At 38.7% G+C, this 16,052-nt stretch overlaps 1 protein-coding gene and 1 pseudogene across 4 annotated transcripts in view; one reads left to right on the top strand and one right to left on the bottom strand.

The window, feature by feature from the left end:
• RNF220 (ring finger protein 220) overlaps nucleotides 1-16,052 on the bottom strand; it is a gene marked incomplete at its 5' end in the record, with an annotated part of 217,362 nt that overhangs the window by 177,362 nt on the left and 23,948 nt on the right. The window lies entirely within an intron of this gene.
• On the top strand, nucleotides 8,660-8,853 carry LOC307048330 (cytochrome c oxidase subunit 7C, mitochondrial-like; annotated as a pseudogene). Its single transcript has one exon. The product of its transcript is annotated as a cytochrome c oxidase subunit 7C, mitochondrial-like (transcript).

Raw genomic sequence — 16,052 nt, 5'->3', positions numbered from 1 at the left:
CCCTTTCAACCTACTCATTTTTCCATATCATTTTCAATGTTTCACCATCTCCAGTTCATTCATTTGCAGTTCTAACAAACCTCTATTTCTTGCAACAAACTTAAAATATCAAACTCCTTAATTAATTAATTAAACAAGTATTGATTGGATGCCTACCACATTTTCCAGCCCACAAATTTCTTTCCCTTTATAGTACCAGGAACCCCCCAAGACTCTTACAGCAGCTTCACTGCTGGCCCCACCTCCAGCCTCTTTCCTTTTCCCAAACCCCAGTCCCATCACAACAATCACTGGGATCAGATCATTCCCCTTTTCCAAAGCCCATAACGGCTTATCTTTACTCAGATTGAACTTTGGAACCACAGGCTTTCAGGATCTGCATTAATGGTTCCTGGTCCACCTTCCCTCCCCTATTGTCCTCAAGGTCAGTGTTCTCTGTAGGCTCCCATGACATCATCATGTTACATTAAGGTATTATAGGGTAGCATGCATCACTCCCCTTTCAGGCACCATTTTGTTTCCTTTTCTTTTCTTCCTCTTTTTTTTTTTTAAATTTATTTTTATTTTTATTTTTGGCTGTGTTGGGTCTTCATTGCTGTGTGCGGGCTCCTCTCTAGTTGTGGCGAGTGGGGGCTACTCTTTGTTGCGGTGCGCATGCTTCTCATTGCGGTGGCTTCTCCAGGCTCTAGGCACGCGGGCTTCAGTGGTTGTGGCACGTGGGCTCTAGAGTGCAGGCCCAGTAGTTGTGGTGCACAGGGTTAGTTGCTTTGCGGCATGTGGGATCTTCCTGGACCAGGGCTTGAACCTGTGTCCCCTGCATTGGCAGGTGGATTCTCAACCACTGCGCCACCAGGGAAGCTCCACTTCCTCTTCTTTTGCTCTCTTTTTCTTTCTATCCCATTTTCCTTCCCTCCCTCCTATGACACCCATGGGTGTCTCAATTCAGAAAACATAATATCATCTTGCTCAACCACTTCCAAAGTCTTGTCACTGAGGTGTCCTCCCTGGCATCTTATGTTTGAGGCATGCCCTTGCTATCTGACAGTGTGAGGAGACCAAACACATTCTAAAAAGAGATTTGACAGAAGCAAAGGAAAGAACAAAAGAAACAGAAATCCACTAAACCGAGAATGACAGGAAAATGATTTGGCAATTTCTTATAAAGTCAAACAGATACTTACCATATGACCTAGAAATCCCTAGGTATTTACCCAAGAAAAATAAAAACTTATGTTCACACAAAACCCTATCTGAAAATGTTTATAGTGGCTTTATTCATAATCGCCCCAAACTGGAAACAACCCAAATATCCTTCACCTGGTGAACAGATAACTTCAATATAACCGTATAATGGAATACTACTCAGAAATAAAAAGGAATAAACAACTAAAACAGGGAATATGATGCCAGAAACTGGGGATGAAAGGAAAGATCGACTACAAAGAGGAATGAGGGAATTTCTAAGGATGGCAGAATTCTTCTGTATCCTGATTTTACCGGTTGTTACATGGTTGTATTGATTTGTCAGAACTCATAGAACTGTACACTATAAAGGGTGAATTTTACTATATGTAAATTATACCTCAATAAATCTGACTTTAAAACAGATAAACCTCTAGCAACAGAAGGATAAAAAAGAAAACATACGGGCAAACAATAACGAAAATAAAAGAGAGGGTTTAATATTTGACATAAAGAGAATCTAAAAACTGTAATTTAAGCATAACTTTATACTTAAAAAATAAAAATCTACCTGAAATTCCATGACTTTCCAGGTAAATATAAACGTACAAATTGAGTCAAGAAGAGATATAAAACATGAGGAAGATAATAACCATATAGGAAATTGAAATGGTAGGCAAAGTTATATCATGCCAAAAACCATCAGTTCCAGATAATTTACAGATTAGTTCTACCTTCAAGACATAAATAATTTCTACGTTATTTATATTAGTACACAGGAAATATGGAAAAATTATAACTCATTCTGCTAGATTGGCAGTTCTCAAAGTATGGTCTAGGGATCCCTGAAGCCCTTTCTGGGAGCCCATAAGGCAAAACTATTTTGATAACAATACTAAGATGTTTTTGCTTTTTCACTCTCATTCTCTCATACACGTGTACAGTGAAGTTTTCCAGAGACTGATGGAATGCCCTGTGATGATGTCATTGCTCTGGCAATTAAGAAAATGTATGCTTGTACATTCTTGTGTTTTAGATTTTTCTCCATTTAAATTCTAATAGTGACAGGAAACTCACATAAACAAAAGTTCTTTGAGGATCATCAATTATTTTTAAGAGTACAAATGGGTCCTGAGACCAGAAAGTTTGAGAACTGTTGTACTAAACTAATATTACTCCAGCAGGAAAAACAGACGAAGGAGAAAACTACCAGTTTACTTAAGAACATCAATGCAAATATCTTAAACTTAGTTGTTTTTAAAAGAAGACAAAAATAGGGCTTCCCTGGTGGCGCAGTCGTTGAGAGTCTGCCTGCTGATGCAGGGGATACGGGTTTGTTCCCCAGTCCGGGAGGATCCCACATGCCGCGGAGCGGCTGGGCCCGTGAGCCATGGCCGCTGAGCCTGCGCGTCTGGAGCCTGTGCTCCGCAACGGGAGAGGCCACAACAATGAGAGGCCCGCATACCGCAAAAAAAAAAAAAGACAAAAATAAATGAAGAATACATCATGTTCTTGGATGAGACTCAAATTAAACTATAAATTTAATGAAATTCCAATCAAAATACTTATAGGATATTTTATGGAACTGGGCAAATTTATTCTAAAGTTCACCTGGGAGAGGAAATGTACAAAAGCAGTCAAGAAAATTATGAGAAAGAAAAACAATGTGACAAAGAAAAAATGGTAGTATATGTAGGTTTGGGTCCCATAAGGTATAAAAACATTTTATAATGCTACAATAATTGAAACAGTGTGGTGTTGGTACAAAAATGGACCCAAAAAGTCCGGGGAGCAGGATAGAATCCAGAAGCAGACCCATGTTCAACCTGACATTTCAAATCAGTTGGAAAAATGTAGACTAATAAATTGTGTCAAGACAAATAAAATTTTCTTAGGAAAAAACTAAAGTTAAAATCCTAATTCACACTATTGACGAAAATTAATTTTAATTGTATTAAGGATCTAACTTGGACAATAAAACTATGAAAGTATTGAGAAGAAAAAGATTATATGTATAAAATCTTCTGGGAGAGAAACACAAACCCCAGAAGCCATAATAGAAAAGGCTGATGAATTTTACTACATATGAAAACCTTTTGTATTATGTAAGACACTGTAAATAAAGACAAGCAATAGACTAAAATATATATGTATCTATTTGTAACATATGTAACAGAGAAAGAATATCACAATGAAATGATGCAAGCCTTCAAATCAATAAGAAAAAGATAACAATCTAATAGAGACACAGGCAAAATACATAGAAAGGCAATTCAGAGAAAATATACAAATAATCAATAAATACATTAAAGCATGCTCAAATTCACTAGTAACCACAGAAATGCAAATCTAAAAAATATAAGTATAGCTTTTTAATTCATTAGAGTTGCAAAAATTGAAGGAATGATAATATCCAGTATTGATGAGATATGGGGAAATGAGCATTCTCATTCACTGTTGGATGGCAGTTTTTTTGGAGGGTAACTGAGCACACTTTAACAAAAATTTAAATTCTCACATCTTTTAACCCAGCACTTCTACTACTAGAGACTTACTTGCAGAAATAATTGCATATTTTTGCAAAAAGTTTGCTGTAGCAGTGCTTGTAATAGTAAAAAACTGGAAGCAACTGAAAAGCTTCCAACAGGGAAATAACTAAATAAATCATGGTAGTTACAAAATATGGAATAGCATTTGGGGGTTAAAAGAACAAGGTAATTCTATTATGTATTGACATGGAGAAAAAAAAAGTTTTTAACATCTTTATTGAAGTATAATTGCTTTACAATGGTGTGTTAGTTTCTGCTGCATAACAAAGTGAATCAACTATACATATACATACATCCCCATATCTCCTCTCTCTTGCATCTCTCTCCCACCCTCCCTATCCCACCCCTCTAGGTGGACACAAAGCACCGAGCTGATCTCCCTGTGCTATGTGGCTGCTTCCCACTAGCTATCTATTTTACATTTCGTAGTGTATATATGTCCATGCCACTCTCTCACTTCATCCCAGCTTACCCTTCCCCCTCCGCATGTCCTCAAGTCCATTCTCTGTGTCTGTGTCTTTGTTCCTGTCCTGCCCCTAGGTTCTTCAGAACCTTTTTTTTTTTTTTTTTTTTAGATTCCATATATATGTGTTAGCATATGGTATTTGTTTTTCTCTTTCTGACTTACTTCACTCTGCATGATGGTCTCTAGGTTCATCCACCTTGCTACAAATAACTCAATTTTGTTTCTTTTTATGGCTGAGTAATATTCCATTGGATGTATGTGCCACATCTTTATCCATTCATCTGTCGATGGACACTTAGGTTGCTTCCATGTCCTGGCTATTGTAAATAGAGCTGCAATGAACATTGTGGTAGATGACTCTTTTTGAATTATGGTTTTCTCAGGGTATATGCCCAGTAGTGGGATTGCTGGGTCGTATGGTAGTTCTATTTTTAGTTTTTTAAGGAACCTCCATACTGTTCTCCATAGTGGCTGTATCAATTTACATTCCCACCAACAGTGCAAGAGGGTTCCCTTTTCTCCACACCCTCTCCAGCATTTATTGTTTGTAGATTTTTTTTTTTTTTTTAGATGTTGGGGGTAGGAGTTTTTATTAATTAATCTATTTATTTTTGCTGTGTTGCGTCTTCGTTTCTGTGCGAGGGCTTTCTCTAGTTGTGGCAAGCGGGGGCCACTCTTCATCGCGGTGCGCGGGCCTCTCACTATCGCGGCCTCTTGTTGCAGAGCACAGGCTCCAGACGCGCAGGCTCAGTAGTCGTGGCTCACGGGCCTAGATGCTCCGCAGCATGTGGGATCCTCCCAGACCAGGGCTCGAACCCGTGTCCCCTGCATTAGCAGGCAGATTCTCAACCACTGCGCCACCAGGGAAGCCCCTAGATTTTTTGATGATGGCCATTCTGACTGGTGTGAGGTGATACCTCATTGTGGTTTCGATTTGCATTTCTCTAATGATTAGTGATGTTGAGCATCCTTTCTTGTGTTTGTTGGCAATCTGTATATCTTCTCTGGAGAAATGTCTATTTAGGTCTTCCACCCAGTTTTGGATTGGGTTGTTTGTTTTTTTGATATTGAACTGCATGAGCTGCTTGTATATTTTGGAGATTAATCCTTTGTCAGTTGCTTCGTTTGCAAATATTTTCTCCCATTCTAACGGTTGTCTTTTCTTCTTGCTTATGGTTTCCTTTGCTGTGCAAAAGCTTTTAAGTTTAATTAGGTCCCATTTGTTTATTTTTGTTTTTATTTCGACATGGAAAAATTTTAAAGATATATCATTAAGTGGAAAAAGCAAGAGGTATGTTTATGGTATGATTCCATTTGTGTAAAAAACTATATTTTTATCTACCATAAAATATATAAATGTACACATGTATAAACAAGAAAAGGTCTGGAAGGGTACATACTAATCTGTAGACAGTACTTACCTTTATGGAGGGGAGTCAGTTAAAGGAGTAAAAGAGACTTTTACTTTGTAATTAGTGTTCTGTAATTTATTATAGCAAGTATTTCTGTTTTACCTGTAAATTTTCAAAATCAATCAAAAGAAGAAGGAAAAAAACCTCCTGCAGTATCTACAGTAAGAGGTGATGCAGGCTTAAGCGAGAGCATTGGGTTTGAAAGGCAGAAGAGATATCTCTTCCAGGCTCTTTTTAACACACTTTGTGCATTTCCATTATGTGGATCATCTGAAGGCTGCAACTATGTATGTATCTGTCTCTGCAAACACAGAAACTGGTAAATATTCATCTCTGTGTCTTTTGTGCCTGGCAATATGTTTGGCATTCAGCAGATGTTGAGTAAGTATATGTTGAATGAATCATAAAGATAGTAAAAAAGTAGAACATACAGTTTTTGGTAACTAATTAGATGTGAGGGGTGAAGGAGAGGGTTGGAGTGGATAATGATATGATTACCAAATAAGGAAAACAGGAAGTTCGGGGGAAATTATGACAATAGCTAACATTTAATGATTACTACGTGCAGGTACTATGTTAAATGCTTTGTATCCATTATCTCATTGAACCTGAAGAAAAACCTTATATTTCCCTCACACGAGGAAAGAAGAGCTAAGAGACTTTCCCAAGGTCACTTAGCCATAAGTATAGCCAATATCCCAGACTCTGTGCTCTTAATACTGAGGTTATACTGCTTCTCCAAAGAGGGAAAGTTAATAAAATCAGTTTTGATATGTTGTGATTGAGGTGCTCATGGGCTATTCACTGAGGCTAACCAGTCCAGTGGAGAGTTGGATATCTCAAGTCTGCAGCTTGTTAGAGATGTCAGGGCTAGAGGTATGGATTAGAAGTTGTCCACGAGAGTGGTATCTAGAAGGTCAACATTCAACAATCATTCAACAAATATTTATTGAGCTCCCACATAAGCTCCAGGCACATGTTACATCAAACACTCACTTCAAACCCATTTGATTCACAGAAAACTTATCATGTGAAAGTACTCATTTCTTTTTTTCATGTCTAATGATCCCCATTACACTGTAAGTATCTTAAACTACTAAATTTCTTTGTATTCCCCCTTGTTATAGGGCTCTAAACATGTTTGTTGATAGAATGCTTGAGAAAACATTAAGAAATGAGCAACCATTCACAAAGACTAGCCTAAGTCTCAGGAAACCAAGTGCAGAGAGTGTCTGCATCTCTTTTACCAGCTAAAATTCTATAAAAGCAGTCAAGTCTCGAACCAAATATAAGATTTTTCATCAATGTAATCAAGGTTAATTGTAGGCATCAGAAAATTGTAACTTGAAGCAGCAGGCTGGCTGCCAGAAGACCCATACCACGTGGTATTTCCCTTGGCAAATTTATCAAAGTCCAGAGTCTGGCCCTCAGTCTTACTGTTCTAGACACTCAATCCTGTCAGAGTTGAGAGAACCCAGGGAGCTTTATGCATGTTCACTAAGTCAAAAAAACCGAAGTATAAAACTAGAGTGTCAGTTATTAATATATGACCAGATATTTGCCTCCATCATCATCTCCCTGTAGCCAATTGATGTGCAAAGCCAGATTCCTAGGAGACCATGTGGTAAGCCCAGAATCAGCACACAGGGAGTTAGTCACAGGATTAGGAGGTTTAACAACACCAGGCTCTGAGCCTGATGCAGAGGCAGCGTGAAACAGGAACAAAGCACATACTTTGAAACCAGAGAAACCTGGACACACACAGCACCCCTTACTAGCAGAGTGGCTGTGGGCAAGTCATTCAATCTCTGCAACCTCTAGTTCTTTAAAGGTGAATGACACTACCTACTTGAATCACAGGCTTATTGTGAGGATTCAGTGAGATAATGCATAAAATGCTAGACCAGCTCCTTTCATGTGATAGGCGCTCAGTAAATGGTAGCTACATATCTGTCTCCATATGTTAGGGGTTAAGGGTTCAAGTCAGCCTTACCGAATATCCTTTGCTCTGAATAAAACAGGGCAAGAAAGGACGGGGGCAAAAGACCAGTAAGAACAATGCTGCAGTAATCCAGAACACAGATGCTAGTGGCTTAAAACAGGGATGCAGCCTCGGAGATGTGGGGAGCTGGGAGAGATATATACCTACAGATTTGAAAGATATTTAGGAGGCAGGCACTATGCTGAGTGTTTTACATAATTATTTATAGTCCTGACAGCAACTTATAAAGTAGCCCATTTTTCAGATAAAAGTCAGAGATATTAAGCAACTAGCTAAGGATCACATGGCAGTGACTGAACTGCAATATGAATTATAGTTGGTGTGATTCCAATATCTCTCTTCTTCCTACAAATATACCTCTGTACATATCTTGGTTCTCAACCAAGATGTCAATTGTGAGGAATATAGTAATTTCTTACCACTAACAAAGTACTGAAGTTTAGAGAAATGATTGAGTTTTTAGAAAATATAACTTGGAACAGATCAAGGTTATCACTATAATAAATAATGTCACTACTGCTCACTTCCATTATGATATGCTTTCTTGGGGGCGGGAGAGAAAGAGGTGGAAGCAGAGCTTGTGGATCAGAAATTGAACATCATTCATTGTAGGTTTGTCTATGACAGAGTACCATGCATGTGAACTTCATCCATTGTTTCATCTTGGAAACAGTTTCAGGATGGTTACTCCGAGGAACAGGCACTCTTGTTGAGCAAAGAAAGTCTTAGCTGGGCCATGTACAAGCTTTCACTGTAACAGTGACAAGCTCTTCAGACAGCAGACATAGGTGCTAACCAACGGATAATCTCCTGACACTGTGTTCCTTAGATTTTCATCTTTCCAGTCACACGCAAATTATAATCCACTGCAGAAACTTAACTGTTTTAGATGGAGGACAATATCATCTAACAAATTTGAACTCCTTTTCCATATGAACCAACAAGTTAAGTTTTTCCTACTTTTACAGCTTAATATTTTAACCCAAGTGCTGCTGCCATTTCTTCTACCTTCAGTCTCTGCGCCTTTCTCAGAGCTCCCAACAGCGCTATGTTGGGACAGAGCATCCGGAGAGGTTCACAACCTCTATGGTCTGTAAGAGCCACTATGAGGAAGGTCCAGGGAATAATTTACCATTTTCAATGGAAAACAAGCAGTGGTTATTAACTATGATGACTTTGTACTTTGGGTCTGGATTTGCTGCACCTTTCTTTATAGTAAGACAACAACTGCTTAAAAAATAATCCATGAGGGACTTCCCTGGTGGTCCAGTGGCTAAGACTCCACAGTCCCAATGCAGGGGACCCGGGTTCGATCCCTGGTCTGGGAACTAGACCCCACATCCCACAACTAAGAGCTCGCATGCCGCAACTAAAAGATCCTGCGTGCCACAACTAAAAAAAAAGATCCCGCATGCCTCAACAAAGATCCTGCGTGCCACAACTAAGACCCGATGCAGCCAAATAAATATAAAAAAAAAAATAATCCATGAGACAGATATGCAGAGGAGCATTTTAAGAGGTGCAATCTCTTTGAAAAAAGGATTGAACTCAACATCCTAGATATGTTTGTAAATAAACTTATGGCATAAATACTTTAAAAAAATTTAACCCAAGCATAACATTTTACATTTCTTTTTATAAAATTTTGCTTTGAATTAGTTTGAGCCTAAAATTTCATTCTCATGAGATGGATGTAAATCAGTTTTGTTTCTCTGCAAATTTAATACTCATGACTTCTATATTCCTACTCCAAATATTGCTATAGAGCAATGGTTGTTTTCAGAAGTTTTTTATAAGTTATTCATTCATTAGACAAATGTCACTGCATGCCACCCAAGTACCAGGGCCCTCAAGGAATTCACAGTCTAATAAGGAAAACAGATAGACAAGTACTCCTAATGATAGTTATAACATTAATAACAATTTGTGCTATTTACCACCAGCTGCTCTGTACCAGACACTGTGCTAGGCCTTAGGAATGAAAAGAGGAATAAGAAATTTCCTTACATTCAGGGGCTTCCCATGCCTTCAGAGGGTTTATGTACAGTCTGATGGGGGAGGCAGGTATATGGACCAATACATGAAATAGAGTAAACAAATGCCCTGCTAGAAATAACAATAGTGTGCTTAGTAGAAGGACAAGAGATGGAGAGGTTAATGAGAGATGAGAAGGCAAGCTGGAAAGGTTTCATAGAGGCAGTGACCTTTGAATTGAGTTTTAAAAAGATGAGTATTTTCCAAATGAAGGGCAAAAGGAAGAAAAAGGATAACTGGCAAAGACAGGTGTAAAACAATTTTATGTGTTCAGGGGACTGCAAGCAGTTTGGTAGAGATGGAAATTACAGTAAAAAAGGAGGGAGGAGGAGTTGGGAGGATCCAGTAAGAGCTGAGGCTTGTTGGGCAGAGGGCAGATGATGGAGGGCCTTCCACGCTGTGTTGTCTGTGAGGCCATGGGGGTCACCAAAGGGTTCCAGGCATGGGAGTTACAAGAACAGGGCTTGTCTTAGAAACAGAACTCTGGTAGCTATGAAGAGGATGGAGTTTAGAGATAAGAAGAGCAGTTGGAAAATACAGAATATATGTGTAGGATGGGAATTCACTGGTGGTCCAGTGGTTAGGATTCTAGGCTTTCACTGCCGTGGCCTGGGTTCAATCCCTGGCTGGGGAGCTGAGATCCCACAAGGCATGAGGCGCAGCCAAAAAAAAAAAAAAAGAATATATTTGTAAGAGATACTCATAGGGAGAATAGGTTGACTAGAAGGAGAAATACTATGTCTACATGAAGAAATCAGGTTAGAGACAACCCAATAGAAAAATCAACAAAACTCTGAAAAAGTACTTCACAAAAAAAGAAAAATCAATGGCTAATAAACACATGAAAACATACTCTACCCAGTAACCAGGGAAATTTAAGTAAGAACCACACTGAGAAATTGTTATATATCCACAAGCCTGGCAAAAATGAAAAAGGTCTCACAATACCAAGTATTGGTAAGAAAGTGGAACAACAAAAATTCTATGTGCTGGTAATAGAACAAACTGGCAGAACCTCTTTGGAAACAGTTTGATGTTAGCTAGTAAAGTTGAAGAAGCACTTATCTCAGGACCCAGCAATTCTAGTTCCAGGTCTCTGCCCTAATGAAACTTGTGTCCTGTACACCAAGACACTTATAAAAAATGTTTATGGTAGCATTTTCCATAAGAAAAAAATTGTAAATAACCTAAATATGAATCATCATTGGAATGGATACATGAATCAGGGTGTATTCATACAATGGACTATAACACAGCAATAAAAATGAATAAACTCCAAGTACATGCAATAATATGGATGAATCCTAAACTTTTAATGATGAACAAAAGAAATAAGACCCAAACAGTACAAAAACATGATTTTACCCATATAAAGATCCAAAAATGCTAAATTAAACTATATTGTTTAGGGATACAGACATAGGTAATAAAATTATAAAGAAAAGCTGGAAAGTAATCATCATAAAAGTCAAGGGAGTGATTATCCAAGTAAGGGAGAGATGGGTTGTGACCAAGGAGAAGTATACAAAGGACTACTAGGATGCTGGAACTGTTCTGTTTCTTGGGCTGGCTGTGGTTTCATGAGGGTTCAATTATTTGTTTAACTGTACACATATAGTTTGTGCATCTTTCTCCAGGTATGCTATATTTCACAATATAAAAGAAAAAATTAATGTACTTAGGAAAAAAACAAAAAGTACATTAACAACTATGTACTGCTAGATGTGTTTATAAGTGAAAAGCTGCTTTGTTGAAAATCAGAAAGAAATCAGAAAAGGCTTCACATAGGAGATACATACATGTGAACTGAAACATAAAGGATCCCCTGCTTTCCAATCTGGGTCCCACAGAAAAAGGTGGCAAGAAGGACTGTTCTGAAATCAATGAGGTAGTGACCAGAGAATACACCATCAACATTTACATGAACATCCATGGAGTAGAGTTCAAGAAGTATGCCCCTCGGGCACTCAAAGAGATCTGGAAATTTGCCATGAAAAAAATGGGAACTCCAGCTGAGTGCACTGACACCAGGCTCAACAAAGCTGTCTGGGCCAAAAGAATAAGGAATCCCCCATACTGTATCTGTCCAGGTGTGGTTGTCCAGAAAACATACTGAGGATGAAGGTCCACGAAACAAGATCTATACGCTGTATACCTATGTACCTGTCACTGCTTTCAAAAATCTGGATGAGAACTTATAGCTGATGGTCAAATAAAGTTATAAAACTGAAAAAAAAAATTCCTTGACCTAATTCTAGGTTGGGTACCAGTCCTGTGAACTATACCATGAACTTATCTGTCTTAAAATACTTGCTGCAATGTAATGTATTTGGCTGTTTATATATCTGTGTTCTCCACAACTGTAAGCTGCTTGAAGGAAAGCTGGGTCTTGTTTACACTGGATTCTTACGAACTAATAGTTCACAATATATAGTCAAATAAATAATAATAAATTTGTGGAATGAATGAATGAATGAAGAAATGCTGCTTACTCTTCTTATAATCATGTCTTGAGTAATCTATGCACTACATTCAACGGAGATCACAAACCTTCTCCATGCATTAAGTTTTCAGCTGCTACTCTGTCCTTTCCTCCACAGTTCTCCACTTCCTACTTTAAAGGTAGAGTTCACTAGAATCTTTCTCCCCATCAATTAAAATTTTTCTCTTCTTTCACTCCTCTTAGAATAACTGCTCATCTCCAAGGCTAATCCTTTTATCTATCACCTTGACCGTATCTCTTGTATTTCTTCCCCAGATTTGTATCCTTCATTATTCCTGTTCTGAATGATTCTACATTTTATCTTCCCCTCATTCATTCATACCAGCTCAGAGAATGTGAAGGTACCATGTTCACCCTAGAAAATAATAGATACTGTACTTAGGGAAACAGACTAATCTAGAATTCACATCCTGATGGTAATTCTCTTTAATATCCTGTCATGCATGACTTTCACAGGCTCAGAAAATGCCTGGAGTTGTGGCAGCAAACTAAAAGCCTCGGTCCCCATGGCTGCTTAGGGCCGGGGCAAGCACGGCCTGACAGTTCTCTTAACTGCTGGATGAGATGGGATTGTACTAGGGCAAACAATTCCCCTTTAATGGGGGATGGGCACTCTTTCTTTCCAAAGATAGTATCTTGGAAGTGGCCACCACAACAGGTCCTAGGTCAGGGAATGAATCAAGGGACACATTCTGATACATAGGAGTACCACTGCCAGGTTTCAGATGGGCTGCTTCAAGCTGGCTGCTCTCCTTGACAATGCAGTCCTGGTTCTGAGGGCCAGGCCCTGAGAAGAGCTCCTGCTTGAATTTGGCTAATATCAAGGTCTGTAAGATACCTGAAGGAGCTTCTCTTTGAGACTCAGTGAACAGGAGGCCTAAGGCTCCAAAGAAAGTTCTGCCTCTAAGCTCTCACTTGTACCTCCAGGTGGGGTCCCAAGCTCACCCATGATTAACATTCCCCCAACAGAAGAAGGACCAAGTTGAGAAAGAGTCTGTTCTAAGTCAGAATCCCTTCTATCCTGATTGAAGAGATCATTTGGTAGAGATTTCTGCAATCTATTGCAGTGATACAGGGAAAAAGCACAAGTTTTTGGCATCAGACAGGTCTGGCTTTGAATCCCAGCTCTGCCACTAACTAGCTGTGTGTTGGTCAATGTCTTAAATCTTCTGAGACTATAAAATGGAGATGATATCTACCTGAAGGGTTGTTGTATAATAAATCTTAAACTTATTTCCCGGTTTCCCTTTTACTTCCTCTATAACAGGCTGGGAACATCAGCCCCAATCCCAGGGTCAGCTTTGACTCAGTCCCTCCATTCTTTGCTATGTCCTCTTCATCTTTCGCCCCTCCCCTCCCTTGCAAAGTATGTATCTGCTGGAGTAAACTCTTGTCAGTTCCCTGAACACATCAAGCTCTTTCTCCACAGAAACTGTCCAATAGAACTTTCTCCAATGATGAAAAAGTTCCATATTATAGCTGTCCACTATAATAGCCACTAGCCACATGTAGGTAGTCAGCACTTGAACTGTAGCTAGTGGGACCAAGGAGATAAAATTTTAATCTTCTTTAATTTTAATTAATTTAAATTTAAATAGCCCCACAAGGCTAGTGGCTACCATAACTTACAGTTCTAGACTGTAAGTCTTTGCATTTGCCATTTCCTTGCATGGAAATGTATTTCCTCACTTTTCTACTCAGTCTTAAAATCTCAGCTTGAATATCTATTCTTCCAGGATGCATATCCTGAGACCTTGGACTCAGTTAGGTTTCTTCTTTGTTACCTTCCATAGCATCCTCTACCCTTCTCCTATAATATCACTCATCACATTTTTTTTAAATTACTGTTTTGTATTTTCCATTAGGGTGTAAACTTCATTGGTGTTCTTGAGGCCCTACAGACTTCCTCTCTCAGGTATGGATACTTCTTTTCTTCCCTTTGAGTGGACATCCACGGGACCTTAGGATTTAGGCTTTTTCCAAGTTGGGGACTGTTATCTTTGAGGTAACTTCTGCACATTGGAAGCTTTAGGGATTGATTAGGAGTGGCCTTACACCTTTCTAAGGACAAGCTAAAAGTCAGAAACTAAAAAGGAAAGGAATAATAAAATGCCTCATTAAATTAAAAACTTCTATATGCAAAATAAACAACAACAGGGACTTCCCTGGTGGTCCAGAGGTTAAGAATCCGTCTTCCAATGCAGAGGTTAAGAATCCGTCTTCCAATGCAGAGGTTGTGGATGCGATCCCTGGTTGGGAAACTGAGATCCCACATGCTAAGGGGCAACTAAGCCCTCACGCCACAACTAGAGAGAAGCCTGCTGCAACAAAGAGCTGCAACAAGGACCCAGTGCAGCCAAAAAAAAAAAAAAAAAAAAAACCCAACAACAATAACACCCCACCAATACACAATACATCAAGACAAATGATAAACTGGAAAAAAATATACAACATAAATTATAGATTAAAAAGGATTAACAAAAAGAGTACTTAAAATCAGTACGAGAAAGGTGGACACCACGTGGATAAAAGATATGAACAGGTCGGCTTCCGTGGTGGCGCAGTGGTTGAGAGTCCGCCTGCCGGTGTACGGGACATGGGTTCGTGCCCCGGTCCGGGAAAATCCCACATGCCGCAGAGCGGCTGGGCCCGTGAGCCATGGCCGCTGAGCCTGCGTGTCGGGAGCCTGTGCTCCGCAACGGGAGAGGCCACAACACTGAGAGGAACGCATACCGCAAAAAAAAAAAAAAAAAGAAAGAAAGAAAGAAATGAACAGGCAGTTCAAAAAAGAAGATAAACTAATCTCAAAAAATATTAAAAAATGTTTAACTTCACTAGTAACTAAATAAATGCAGATTAAATTAGCATAATACCATTTTTGCTCATTAAATTGGCAAGGATTAAAAAGTTTCATCCTAATGTGTTGATAAGAGCATAAAGAAATAAGTAATCTGGCAACAAGCATAAAAATTGAAATATGCATACTTTTAATCCAGCGATTCTACTTTTAGGAATATATCCTAAGAAAATGATCAGACACTTGACAAAGGTGAATTTATAAAGATGTTCTCCGTAAGTGTTGTTTATAATACTGGAAAGCTGGAAACGATCTAATTAGACAACCAGAGGTTGGTTAAATAAAATATGATACATCCCTGCAATGGAATACTAAGTAGCTATTAAAAGTCGTGTTATGGATCTATATTTACTGACACAGAGCACTATCTATAATAAATGAAAAAGTGAAAAAGAAAGTCAGAAGCTCGCATGTTAACATAATCCTACTTTTATAAAATTTTTGTTAACTTACCTATCTACTCATAAAAAGAATCTCGAAGGATATATGCCAAAATATTAATAGTTCTCTCTGGGTAGATGTTTCACTATCTTACCCTGCTTAAAATTATGGCAACTAGCCAGTCCTCCCCAGGATTCTCTGGCGTAGGGTTTGATGTCCCCTCAAATGGGTCACAGAGGACCTCAGATATAGCCAGTACTAGGTTTCCTGACTGATGCAGTCGTAGACTCACTGGTAGTCCAGACTTTACCTATTTTATTCACTGCTGTGTCCTTTGTGTCTATAACTGCCTGGCACATAGTAGGCATTCAATAAATATGTGTTGAATTAATGTATCATATCAGAGCACCAATTCTATTCATGATAAAGCATATTTAAACATTATTTTGATAAATTAAACCCAGAATGCAAAATTCACAAAAAGTTTAGATAATGCAAGATTCCTAAATACGTTATACTCTCTATTCACCATTACAATGCTGGGGCCAGAAGTTTATTTTCTTCAATCATTTTTGTCCTTTCCCAGAAGAATCTGAGAAGCGGTGAATAATATCTTTGTGCAAGGCGTTTTCCACCCCCTTCTGAGGCTAGGTATTACAATCTCTA

The sequence above is a fragment of the Hyperoodon ampullatus genome (assembly GCF_949752795.1).
Source record: "Hyperoodon ampullatus genome assembly, chromosome: 2".
NCBI classification, from domain to species: domain Eukaryota; kingdom Metazoa; phylum Chordata; class Mammalia; order Artiodactyla; family Ziphiidae; genus Hyperoodon; species Hyperoodon ampullatus.
This window is presented reverse-complemented; position numbering and strand designations above follow the sequence as displayed.